Source organism: Chrysochloris asiatica, unplaced genomic scaffold, assembly GCF_000296735.1.
Source record: "Chrysochloris asiatica unplaced genomic scaffold, ChrAsi1.0 scaffold00046, whole genome shotgun sequence".
Taxonomy (NCBI): Eukaryota; Metazoa; Chordata; class Mammalia; order Afrosoricida; family Chrysochloridae; genus Chrysochloris; species Chrysochloris asiatica.
The window spans coordinates 16,561,911-16,575,657 of record NW_006408564.1 but is presented as its reverse complement, the minus strand read 5'-3'; positions in this window follow the sequence as shown (position 1 = coordinate 16,575,657).

Genomic DNA, 13,747 nt, shown 5'->3' with positions numbered 1-13,747 from the left:
ATGGAAACAATTAGGCCAATATGCAAGTGAACCAATGAACATCAGTCTCCAAAATATGAGACTGGAAAACCTAAATGGTGCTTTATTATCACTACCAACTACTTTGAATGGGATCACATTTGAAGATACTGGATAGAGTAAAAGAATACGTGGAACAAAACTCAAAATCATAAAGAAGACCAACTTTGCTTGCTAAAAAGGAAGAAGATTTAAAATCCTTACTGAAGATCAAAGACCACTGCCTTCAGTATGGGTTGCATGTCAAAGCAAAGAAAACAAAAATCCTTACCACAGGACCAATGGATAAGATGATAAATGTAGGAAAGAATGAAGTTACCAAAAAATTCATTTTGCTTGGATCCACTATCAGCACTCATGGAAGCAATAGTTAAGAATCAAATGGCTACTGCATTAAGCAAATCTGCTGCACAAGACCTCTTTAAAGTGTTCAAGAGCAAAGATATCAGTTTGAGGACTAAGGTGCACCTGATTGAAGCCATAATCTTTTCAGTAGTCTCATATACATGCAAAAGTTAGACAATGAATAAGGAAGACCATAAAAGAACTGATGCATTTGAATTATGGTGTTGGAGAAGAATATTAAAAGCATCACAGACTACCAGAAGAATAAATTAATCGACTTTGGTTTGCTGGTGTAGGAAGTGAAGCGACTCAGGAAAGTCTCTTCCGTGGAAGCGTGGAAAAGCCAGAAAAACACTTTGCTGGAACAGTCCCAGAGCTTTAACTTCAATATAAAGTAAGGAGAAATAGTTTGGGGGTGGGGGGGCCTACTGGTGGAGAAATCCAAAGGAGCAAGAAAGAACACAGAGATTTCTGAATGAATTGGAACTATTCAGCTGGGCTCACAGTCTCTGCAGAGGTCAGAGTGTGAGGCTACAGCCAGCAGCTAGTCAGCGAAAACTACCCAGTGATTTATGGAAACAGTGGTGTGATTTTTTTTTTTCTTCTTTCCCTTTTCTCCTTCAACTCCTGTGCTCTGCCCTGTGTCACACCCTCTGTGCCCAGCCCAGATGTCTTCACATAGGTGGGAGCACACCCCCAAAAGGGTTTAGCATTGCACACACAGGGCACAATTTTCCCATGGCGCAAAGAGGAAGTAGTAGCTAAAAGTCTCAGCTTAAAGTCCAGAGGCTAATTCTCTGGCAGGGTTCTATGATGTCTGACTGTGGGATTTAGCCCAGAAATTAGCTCTCCTACTTGGTTGTGATCTTTTATTCCTGCCTTATCTAACAAGGGACAGCTGGTCTGGCCACACAGTTGAGCCATATTTGCACCCTGTAATACCTAAACATAGAAGGCAAGAGCCAATATCAACTACTAAGTACAAGATCAGTGTGTAAACCCAACACCTGTTAAAAACACACTAAAGGGAGAAGGATGTTGTGCATATAGAGCAATCTAGCTGATCATCAGAGATAAAAGTGTGAACCTTCTTTCTTCCATTCATTTCTCATTCTCTGTCTGTACACAACCATGCCAGTGACTAGAGGGGATGCATGCATGAGTGGACACCCCCACCCATCCCTGAAGGTTTCCATTGTGCACTCATACTGACCTACTCAGCAAAGACTACTGGATTAATTTGCTATGGGCTTTTGTTGCTGCATTGTTTTTTGTTTTTCAGTTTTTGCTTTGACTTTTGTTTCAGTTTTTTGCCTTTTTGGTCCTACTTCGTTCCTTAGAATGGGAACTTTCTCTCCCTACATTGCCCAAGAAGAGACAGCATATAGTCAAGCTACAAGTATACCCTATAACATCCCACCATCTGGGCAGAAGCCAATACCAGCTGCTATACATTACATAGAAAGCCATAACTTGCTAAGATTACTCACAGTTGAGTAATAAGAGATGTGAAAAGAGAAGCCTATCTCCAGAACATCGCCACAAGGAGGCACTCAGTAAGCTTAATAATACAACAACATACATTCATTTAATCATTGAAAACACATCAAACTATTGAAAATGCCCAAGAAACAACAAAAGATCTTGGCACATGTCGAGAAACAGAAAAGAGTAACTGAGACAAAAGAACTGGAGGTACTCATAGACATTCCCTTAGAAGGAGGGCAAGTTTTAGATGTGCCTGAGAGGAACACAGGTAAATGATATTGAGACACATCACCATTGGGGGGTGAAGGAAAATAAGGAAGACATCAGGAAAGTGCTAAAGGAGCAATCAAATAAGATAGACATAGCACTGGACACAATTCAAAACTTTCAAAGATAGATATAAATGATTAATAATAAAATATCAGAAATGAACAATACACTTAAAGGGCAAAGGAGTAGAATTGAAGAGATAGAGGCCAGAACCTGTGAGCTGGAAGACAAATTTCTCAATACTGCTAAGATAGAAGATCAAGTGTAAAAAAAGAGTTTAAAAATCTGAAGAGAGTTCTAAGATTCATACTGAACAACATGAAGAGGAACAACTTAAGAATTGTTGGCATTACAGAACAGGAAGAATCACACAAGTCCACAAAGGAGATAGTTGAGGATCTTCTGGAAGAAAATTTCCCAAACATCTTGAAGGATGAAAAGATAAGTATTCAACAAGCTGAATGAACCCTAGAAAGAATAGACACCAACAGAAAATCACCAAAACATATCATAATCAAGCTCTCCAAAATCAAAACAAAAAGAGAATCCTAAAAGCACTCAGGGAAAAGAGAAGCATTACTTACTAAGTCAAACAAATTAGATGAAGCTCTGATCTCTCAGCAGAAACCATGCAGGGAAGAAGGCAATGGGAAGACATATAAAACTAAAAGAAAAAAAACCTGCCAACCAAGAATCATCTACCCAGCAAAGCTGTCAATAAAATATGATGGTGCATTCAAAACATTCCATAATAAACAGAAACTGAGAGACTTTGTCAAAGTCAACCTAGTGCTTCAAAAGATTTATTTAGACTGAAAACAATAAGAACAGACTACAGCCAGAAATTGACACACTTGGTAACACCACCCGGAACCCAGTCAACAGATAGAGGAGTCCAGAATAGAAACTTACAACAACAAATTCAGAGGACCTGGAAGGTCAGTCAAACAGCAAAATACTGACAATATTAAAGAAGGGGAAAACATAGGAACAGAGATCCATGTGGTGAGGAGGTAAGGTAGATTGCAGGATAAAATAGACTATCTCAAATGGAGGAAAAAGTAAATCATAGGGTAATCTCAAAAAAAATAAAAATTAATGCTTCACAGTGAAGGTCCAATAAAATGAAGATCCAAGAAGAACATGGAAACATTAAAAAAATGAAGAAGCTGACAAGAAAGAACATTAAAAACATGAATTCAGCACAGGAAGTCATGCAGAACAAAGGAACCAGCATCACCACACACACAAAAAACTAACATAATGACATCAATTAAGTTATAGCTATCAACAATTACACTGAATGTCAGTGGATAAAATACACCAGTTAAGAGACAGAGAGTGGCAGAATGGATAGAAAACAGGACCCTTCAATATGCTGCTTGAAAGAGACACACCTTACACACACACAAAAAAAGAGATTAAAAGTCAAAGATGGTGCTGGCAGAACTGGAAAGCGATATGCGAAAGATTGAAACAAGACCTTCACCTCACACCTTATACAAAAACCAACTCAGCATGGATTAAAGATCTAAATGTGAATCCCAGATTTATAAACATCATCAAAGAAAAAAAAAAAGGGACACATTTAAGGGCTCTAATACAGGGCACACACAGACTATCAAACATTGTGAAAATTTCACAAATAAAACAAAACAAAATAGATGATTGGGACATACTAAAAATGGGAAAAAATCTTCTGCAACAACATATCACACAAGAGACTTATTTCTAAAACATATTGTTGTTGTTGTTAAGTGCCGTCGAGTCGGTTCCGACCCATAGCGACCCTGTACAGGGTTTCTGAGGCTGTCAATCTTTGCAGGAACAGAAAGCCTCATCTTTCTCCCACGGAACAGCTGGTAGTTTAGAACAGCTGGTAGTTTCGAACTGCTGATCTTGCGGTTCACAGCCCAATTCATGGTGTGGCACTGTGGGCTAATGCGTCAGACTGCAAAGTCATTTGAACTACAAGGTCGGTGGTTCAAGCTCACCAACTGCTCCTTGGAAACCCTAAAAAACAGGGTAGCTATGGGTCAGAATTGACTCGAAGGCACTTAACAGCAACAATACACTACATTAGAGAGATGCAAGTCAACACAACAAGATATCATCTCACACCAGCAATAACAGCTAAGTTAAAAAAAAAAAAAACGTAGAGGACAATAAACGCTGGTGAAGATTCAGAGAGACTGGGACCCTCATACATTGCTGGTGGGTCTGCAAAATGGTCCAACCACTCTGGAAAACAGTATGGCGCTTCCTCAGAAAGTAGGAAATAGAAATACCTTATGATCCAACAATTCCTCTTCTTGTTATATACCCACAAGAAATAGGAGCCATAACACAAGTAGATATATGTATACCAATGTTCATAGCAGCACAATGAACTATATGCTATGTATAATAGCAAAACGATGGAGACAGCCTTCAAAAATAATAAGGAAGCTGTATGCCACTACATAACATGGATGGACACTGAGAACATTATGCTGAGTGAAATTAGTCAGTTACTAAAGGAGAAATATTACATAAGACCATTATTGTAAAAGCTTAAGAAAAGATGTTGTTGTTGTTGTTAAGTGCCGTCGATTCAGTTCTGACCCATAGCGACCCTGTATAGGGTTTCCAAGGAGCAGCTGGTAAGCTTGAACCACCAACCTTGCAGTTCAAACAGTTTTGCAGTATGGCGTATTAACCCACAGCACCGCACCAGGACTCCATAAGAAAAGATACTCACAGTAAAAGGAAGAAAGATGAAAACAGAAAAAAATTCTTTGTTGGTTACTGGTGGAGTTGGGGGAGAGGGACGGGTCGATAGCGCACAGGGTAGGGGATAGACACATCACAGTTCTTATGTTGGAGTGGGCAATACAGAAGAAGGGGGAGGGGAATAAAAGAACAAGGTAGATAGTAAAACACTTACTCAGGTTTGCATAGGCTAAATAGGACAGAGGCAAATAATGATGTATGCTCAACCTTGGAACAAAAGGGCTCTGTGATACAGGGACTGAAGCATTGTCTGAATGGGTAGAAGAGGGGAAATAATGTTAAGATGCTTGACTGTCTTATAAATATTGGTTTCCCTTACATATTACTGTAAAATAGGCACTTGAAGGGGATAGAAAGGAATATCCAGAAACATGATTATAGAAACCTTGTAAGTCTACATTCACCCTGTAACTGATTGGAATACCTAAAAGTGATGCTAGAACTTGTCCAGTGAAAGAGATTTATTGCAGAGCCTTTGTAGTGTATAAGACCTTAAGTGGAGTCCTAATCCCCATCCAGAACCTTCTGAAATGGGAAATTCCCACTTGAAAAGATAAGCAAACCAGCCTGGATCAGCTAGAGGAACAGAAGACCTTTCTTGAAGGCAAGACCATCAGGGAAAACCAAAAACAACAGCAGCAGTCTGAATGGCTAATACAAGAACAAGCAAGTTGTTCTTCAGGAAGTCATCAGGGAAGCAATCAAGTCTCTTTGGGACAAAACCCCTCCCAAGACTGAAACTGAAAGAGAATACACAATGAGGCATGTAAGCCTCTGGTGATCACACTGGTCTACTAGTGAGTGGAAATGAGGGAAAGCAGCAATGAAGAAGTGGGCTGAGTCTGACCAAGTTACAAAGACCCCCATTGACCTGGAATATGGTGAGAGCTGGTTGGCCCATGGACAAAGACATGGCCACAGAGGGCTAGAGTTGAGAGTGAAGCATCCAGCTGATATAAACTGAGGAGATATGTACAAGAGTGCCCAATTTGCAGGTAGTGCCCACTAGGCCTAGCTTCATTGGATAGATGTTCAGAACCCAACTAAAGGGGACAAAAAAGAGGCAAGGAAAAAAATTCATTTTTTCAAAAGAAAACAAGTGTAAATCACTACAATCTGATGCACTTGGACTATAATTATGGATGTAGTAGCCTAAAATACAAACCAAGAGGGAAAGAATCTTTACAGCAAAGATCATTACCATCCCCTCTGTACACAGGGTTAATAGGAATGGGCAACTTAGACACTGGCTACCTGGGGGGCTGTAAGGAAAGAAGTGACAGGCTTACAAGTTTTCAAGAGGGAGTTTAGTTTCAGAGTGTGAAGGGGAAAGTAGAATCCACATTGAGTGATTTTCATCCTGTCTCGATGGGTCTGGTGAAAGGAGATGGGGACAAGATGGTTAGGATTGAATAGTGACTAATTGTTATCAAAAAGGGGTGAGTGGTCAATCTTATAGTCCCAGAGTAGAGGACCCTGGGACCATCAAGGGAGAAAAGTGGGAGTGGGCTGTGGAATCCAACCCAGAGAAGTGGGGACGTCACAGATGGAGGCAGAGATGATGACAAGGAGAGATGAAGCAGCTGAGAATTCTAGACTCATGGAGGGAGAGGGCATGTGTGCTGGAGCTGGCAGCAGGTTTGCAGGGTGTGCCCTTTGGTTGTCTGAATGATTGTATATTCCTGAGTATTCTGATGTACAGCCAAAAAAAAAAAAAACCACAAAAAAAACCCCAGAATACTATGAACTGATGTACTCCAACAGATTTGAAAACTTAGACAAGATGGATACATTTTTAGAAAACTACTACCACTTAAACATACACAGGGTGAAGTAGAAAACTTGAATAGACCCATAACAAAAGAAGAAATTAATCAGGTGATCAAAACACTCCCAACCAAAAGAAATCCAGGCCAAGATGGCTTCACTAGTGAGTTCTACCAAACATTTAGGGAAGAGGTGGCACCAATTCTACTAAAATTATTCCATTATATGGAAAAGGATGGAAAACTTCCTAATACATTTTATGAAGCAAGCATAACCCTCATACCAAAACCAGAGAAGGACATCACTAAGAAAGAAAATTATAGGACAATATCCGTCATGAACATAGCTGCAAAAATTCTCAACAAAATACAAGCCAACAGAAACCAGAAGCATATCAAAAATATAATACATCATGACCAAATGGGATTCACTTCAGGGATGCATGGATGGTTCAACATTAGAAAAATATTCAATGTAATCCACCACATAAATAAGAAAAAAGTAAAGAACCACATGATCATATTGATTGATGCAGAAAAGGTATTTGACAAAAGCCAATATCCATTCCTGATAAAAATCCTCAACAAAGTAGGAATTAGAGGGAAATTCCTCAATACAATTAAGAGCATATATACAAAACCAATAGCCTACATTAGTCTCAATGGAGAGAAACTGAAAAGCTTCCTTCTGGGAACAGGAACCAGACAAGGATGCCCTTTGTCACCACTCTTATTCAATATTGCGCTGGAAGTCTTAGCCAGAGATACACGGCAAGATAGGAAAAGTAAAAGCATCCAAATTGGCAAAGGGGAAGTAAAACTCTATTTGCAGACTATATGATCCTATACATAGAAAACCCCAAAGACTCAATAAAAAGGCTACTAGACCTCATAGGAAGATTCAGCAAAGTGGCAGAGAACAAGATCAACATACAAAAATCAGTTGGATTCCTCTATAGTAACAATGACAGTGATGAAAAGGACATTAGGAAAGCAATACCATTTACAATAGCAGCCCAAAGAATGAAATATCTAGGAATAAATGTAACCAGAGAAACAAAGGACCTATACAAAGAAAACTACAAAACACTATTATAAGAAACCAAAAGAGACCTACAAAAACGGAAGAACGTACCATGCTCCTGGATAGGAAGACTTAATATTGTGAAAATGTCAATACTGCCCAAAGCAATTTACACATATAATGTAATCCCAATGCAGATTCCAACAACATTCTTCAAAGAGATGGAAAAAACAATTACCAAATTTATATGGAAAGGAAAGAGACACAGGATAAGCAAAGCATTGGTTAAGAAGAAGAACAAAGTTGGAAGCATCTGTTTTCCTGATTTCAAAATTTACTACACAACTACAGAGGTCAAAACAGCCTGGTACTGGTATAATGAATGATATATTGATCAATGGAACAGAATCAAGGATCCAGAAATTAACCCATCCACATGCAGCCAACTGATTTTTGACAAAGTGCATGGAGCAGAGATAGTCTCTTCAACAGATGGTGCTGGCAAAACTGGAAAGCAAAAGACTGAAACAAGACCTTTACCTCACACTATATACAAAAACCAACTCAGCATGGATTAAAGACCTAAATGTGAATATTATAATTATAAAGGCCATCAGTGAAAAAATAGGGACAGATGTGAGGGCTCTAATACAGGGCACACACAGACTATCAAACATTTTGAAAACTACACAAACAAAAGTAGACAAAATAGATGATTGGGACATACTAAAAATTAAAAACTTATGTGCATCAAGACTTCACCAAGAGTAAAACAGGAACCCACAGAATAGGAAAAAATCTTTTGCAATGACACATCAGACAAGGGACTAATTTCTAAAATATATAGGAAACAATAATATCTCTACAAGAAAAAGACAAATAACCCAACTAAAACATGGGCACAGGACATGGACAGAACTTCACCAAGCAGGAAACCTGGGCAGCCAACAAACATATGAAGAAATGTTCACGATCATTAGTCATTAGAGAGATGCAAATCAAAACAACAATGAGAAATCATCTCACACCAGCAATAACAGCAAAGATTAAAAAAGTAGAGAACAATAAATGCTGGCATGGATGTGGAGAGCCTGGAATCCTCCTTTTATTGCTGGTGGGATTGCAAAATGGTCAAACTACTCTGGAAAGCAATATGGTGCTTCCTCAGAAGGTTGGAAATAGAAATACTTTATGATCCAGCAATGCCTCTACTTGGTACATAGCCACAAGAAATATGAGCCATAACATGAGTAGATATATGCACACCATTGTTCATAGCAGCGTTAATTACAATAGCAAAAAGATGGAGACAGCCTAAGTGCCCATCAATGAAAGAATGGATAAACACACTTTGGTACATACACACAATGGAATATTATTCTACCTTGAGGAATAACAGAGAAGCTGCAAGCCACCACATAACATGGAACAGAACCTTGAGGACATTATGCTGAGTGAAATTAGTCAGTCACAAAAGGAGAAATACTGCATAGGAATATTATTGTAAAAGATTACATAAAAGTACCCACACTAAAAAGGGGAAACAAAGTTCTTTGCTGGTTACCGGGGTGTATGGCATGCGGTGAGGGGAGGGACGGGAAGGTGGACCACAGAGTAGGGAATAGACACCGGATAGTTTGGGTGCTAGGGGGGTACAATACACAAGAAGAGGGAGGGGAATGGAAGAACAGATGGAAGAGCAGTTAGGCAGGTTTGCATGGGCTAAGTGGGACAGAGGTAAATAATGATGTATGCACAACCTTTGAACAACAGGGCTCTGGATACAGGAACTGAGGCATGGTTTGAATGGGTAGAAGAGGGGAAATAATGTTAAGATGCTTGGCTATCTTTTGAATCTTGGTTTTCCTTACCTACCATTGTAATATAGACACTTGAGGGGGAGAGAAGGGAATAGCCAGAAACCTCACCATAAAGCTTATAAGTCCGTCTTCAGCCAATAAATAATTGGAATACCTAAAATGGGGCTACAACTTGGCCAGTGAAGGAGGCTTCCTGTGGTGCCTTTGCATTGCATTAGACCATAAGTGGAATCCTGATTCGCATCCAGAATCTTTTTATGTGGAAAATTTTCACTTGAAAGGACAAGCAGACCAGCCTGGAGTGGCTAGAAGAACAACAGATACTTCTTGAAAGAAAGAGCAGCAGGAAAATAACGGCAGTCTGATTAACTGCTACAAGAACAGCAAGTTGTTCACCCGGGAGCCATCAAGGCAAGTGGTTGGGTCCCCTCAGAGCAAACCCCCTTCCAAGACTAAGAATCAAGGGGAATACACAAAAAGTCATGTGGTCTTGCTGGTGACTGATAAGGGGAACTGAAGAAAAACAACAATGAATTTATGAGCTAAGTCCAACCACATTCAATAGACTCTGGTCAACCCAGGTTGAGACCTGGTTGGCCAGCAGTATGGTAAGACCTGGGGACTCCTGGGCCCAGAGACAGGGACATGCCCACAGAGGACTAGAGCAGAGAGTGAAACATCCAGCTGATATGAAGAGAGGGGGGATGCACAAGAACACCTATACTTGCAGATAGTACCCACTTGTCCTGGCTTCAATGGCTGGATGATCAGAACTTGACTAGAAGAAGAAAGAAGAGGAAAAAAAAAGAGTAATCCACTACAATTTGATGAACTTGACCAATACATATGGATGAAATAGCTCAAAAGAGGGAACAAATTTTTATAGCAAGGATCATCCCCAACCCCTCGGTACAAAGGGTTTATAGAGATGGGCAACTTAGACAATGGCTACCCAAAATGGGGGAGCTACAAAGGCAAGAAGTGACTGGCTTACAAGCTTTCAAGGGGGAGCCTAGTTCCAGAGGGTGCAGGGAAGGTAGAATCTCCATTGAATGGTTTCCAACTTGTTTGGACAGGGCTGATGAAAGAAGATGGGGATAGGACTCTTGGGGTTCAATAGTGAATAATTAATATCAGGACTGACTATGAGTGTTGGGGATGTAAAGGTAGATGTTTTGTAGCAAAAGGAGGGGAGTCGTTGACATTGCAGTCCAGGAGCAGAAGTCTCTGGGACCATCAAAGAGAAGAGCAGAGTGTGGGACCATATCCAGAGAAAGCAGTGATGCCAGAGATGGAGGCAGAGTTGATGACCTGGAGAGATGGAGTGGCTGGGGACTCTGGGCTCAGGAATGGAGAGGGTTTGTGTGCTGATGGCCAGGAGGCAGCTTGTGGGTGTACCCTTTGTTTGATGATGCATGGAGGGGATTGTATTCATTGTAATGAAATGAAATACAATAGGATGAATGTAAACTATCACATAAATCACAATAAAAACCTTAAAATAAATAAATACATAAACCTCAACCTAAATCTTGATGGGGTGATCAGTATATGATGTTTTGTTGTTATATTCACTCATTTTTTGGTACGTACTTGTAAAATTCCATAATGAAGAGTTTTAAGGAAACAGTTTGAAATGGAATACTTTCATCCTAGTATGATTAATTGTTACTTATGCTGTGACCTTGGACAACTTAAAACAACAACGTAAGCATCCCTCCATTTATAGTATGCCTATATGAAATAGGTGTAATATATATAAAAGCATTTCTGGATTTCGTTATGATTGAAAACAATTCTATTACCTTATAAAATTGTTCCTCTTTAAGTGTTTCATTTTATGTTCTTATAATAAATGCAAGATGAATTCATAGATCAGTGCTAAAAAAATCATAGCCTGAACTTTTATTCTTTATTTTATGAACCAATATAGTGAGACTTACTAGTGAATCTTATTTGTTAAATGCCACAGACATAAAAAACTATCTATCTTGTGAGCCTTTATTCTGACAGTCCAACGTTCTTACATTCCTCAAATTTCAGTTATACTTTTTTTATTAAAAATTCAACTTGGCAGGAAGAAAAAAGACCAGAAAACTTACAACACTGAACACTCTGTAAAACAACTCTACAGTGTTCTGTTAAATATAAAACCATGTAATTAATGTTTTAGTTTAATAATGTAGATTCTAATTTTCTGGAGAATTGTGTCTTTAATGAAAGAGGTTTTCTAAACCTCTAAAATGTATTTCACTTGGTTTGCTTCATTCTTGCTGTATGATTTTTACCTTTATTTTATGGTACACTAAAACACATACTCTAACTCAAAGTAAGTGAGTTCATTAAAGACGATAGGATGACATTGCTTTATTGAAGCCCACTATTGTCCTGAAGCTATTTTATCATATGTTTTCAGTCTGTCGGTTTCACTTTCTTATCTGCAAGTGACTTCTAACACAGGAGTAAGTTGCTTTCTCAACCTAGAATTTTAAACTTTACTCTGTTTAAACCTTAGGAGACTTGAGTATAAGGAGCTAAAAAGCTTGTAATAAAATGTTACATTCCATTGCGATGTTCTAATATGAAAGATTTTTTTCCATTACTTTTAAATAAATTGAACATTTATTCTTCTTGTTCTATTTGTTAAATAAATGTTTCACTCATTTAGCAGATATGTTTCATAAGTGCCATCTCTAGCAGATAGCATCAGTGTTTGTTGATGCTATCAATATCTTATTAGTTTCAAATTTTCTTTTAACTTGTGAGTTTAAAATTGAAAATAAAATTATCACCTCAACTGATAAATAATTAAGTCAGTTGTATGGTAAAACTATGTTTAAAGAAAGAAAATTTTATAGAGGGAAATTAGCCTAAGGCATAATTTTATGGAAATTGCTATGAGAATATTAAACTAATGATCCAAGTCAAAGAAAGAAAAGACTAAAATGTCAGAAGATATTCTGAAACTTGCTCTTTAGCCTATAGATGCTAAAGCAAATACCAGAAATGAGGAGGTAAAAGAGCTGAACAGAAAATTTCACAGCACAGCTCGAGAAGATAAAATCAGGTAATATAATAAAATGTGCCAAGAAGCAGAGTTACAAAACCAATACGGAAGAACACACTCAGCATTTCTTGAACTGAAAGAATTGAATACAAAATTCAGCCTGGACTTTAGTAATGAAGGATTCTATGGACAAACTATCGAACGGTGTAGAATGCATTAGAAGATAGAAGGAATACATAGAATCACTGTACCAAAATGAATGGCCAATGTTCAACCATTTCAGAAGGTACCATATGATCAAGAGCCAATGGTGTTGAAGGAAGAAGTTCAAGGTACACTGAAGGTATTGGCAAAGAACAAGATTCCAGGAATTGTTGGAAAACAAATTGAAATATTTCAACAAACTGATGCAGCACTGGAGGCATTCATTCATTAATGTCAAGAACTTGGGAAGATAGCTACCTGGCCAACTGACTGGAAGAGATCCATTATTTGTGCTCATTCCAAAGAGAGGTGACAAATGGAAATCATAGGACAAGATCATTAATATTGACAATCAAATAAAATTTTACTAACATAATTTAAAAATGGCTATAACAACATATTGATAGGATACTGCCAGAGTTCAAACCATACTGAGATGATGACATGTAACTAGGGATATCGTTGCTGGTGTCAGATAGATCTGGGTAAAATCAACAAATCCTAGAAAGATGTTTACCTGTACTTTACTGACTATGCCAAGGCTTTTTACTGTGTGGATCATGACAAGTTAAAGACAATATTTTGAAGAATGGGTATTCCAGAAACACGTGCTTGTGCTCCTGAGGAAACTGTGCACAGCCGAAGAAGCAGTTACTCAAACACAACAAGGGGACACTGAATGGTTGAAAATCAGGAAAGGTGTGCACTAGGGTTGTATTATTTCACCATACTTATTCAATCTGTATGCTGAGTAAATCATCTGAGAAACTGGATTATAGGTTGAAGAACATGACATCAGGCCTGGAGGAGGACTCATTAACCACCTGAGATATGCAGATGATACAACCTTGTTTACTGAAAGCCAAGGACACTTAAAATACTGATAAAGATGATACACCAAGGTCTTCAATACGGGCTGCAACTCAATGTAAAGCAAACATCAATCCTCACAACTGGACCAATAAATAACATCATGATAAACAGAGAAAAGATTGAAGATGTCAAAGAAATCATTTTGCTTGGATTCACTATC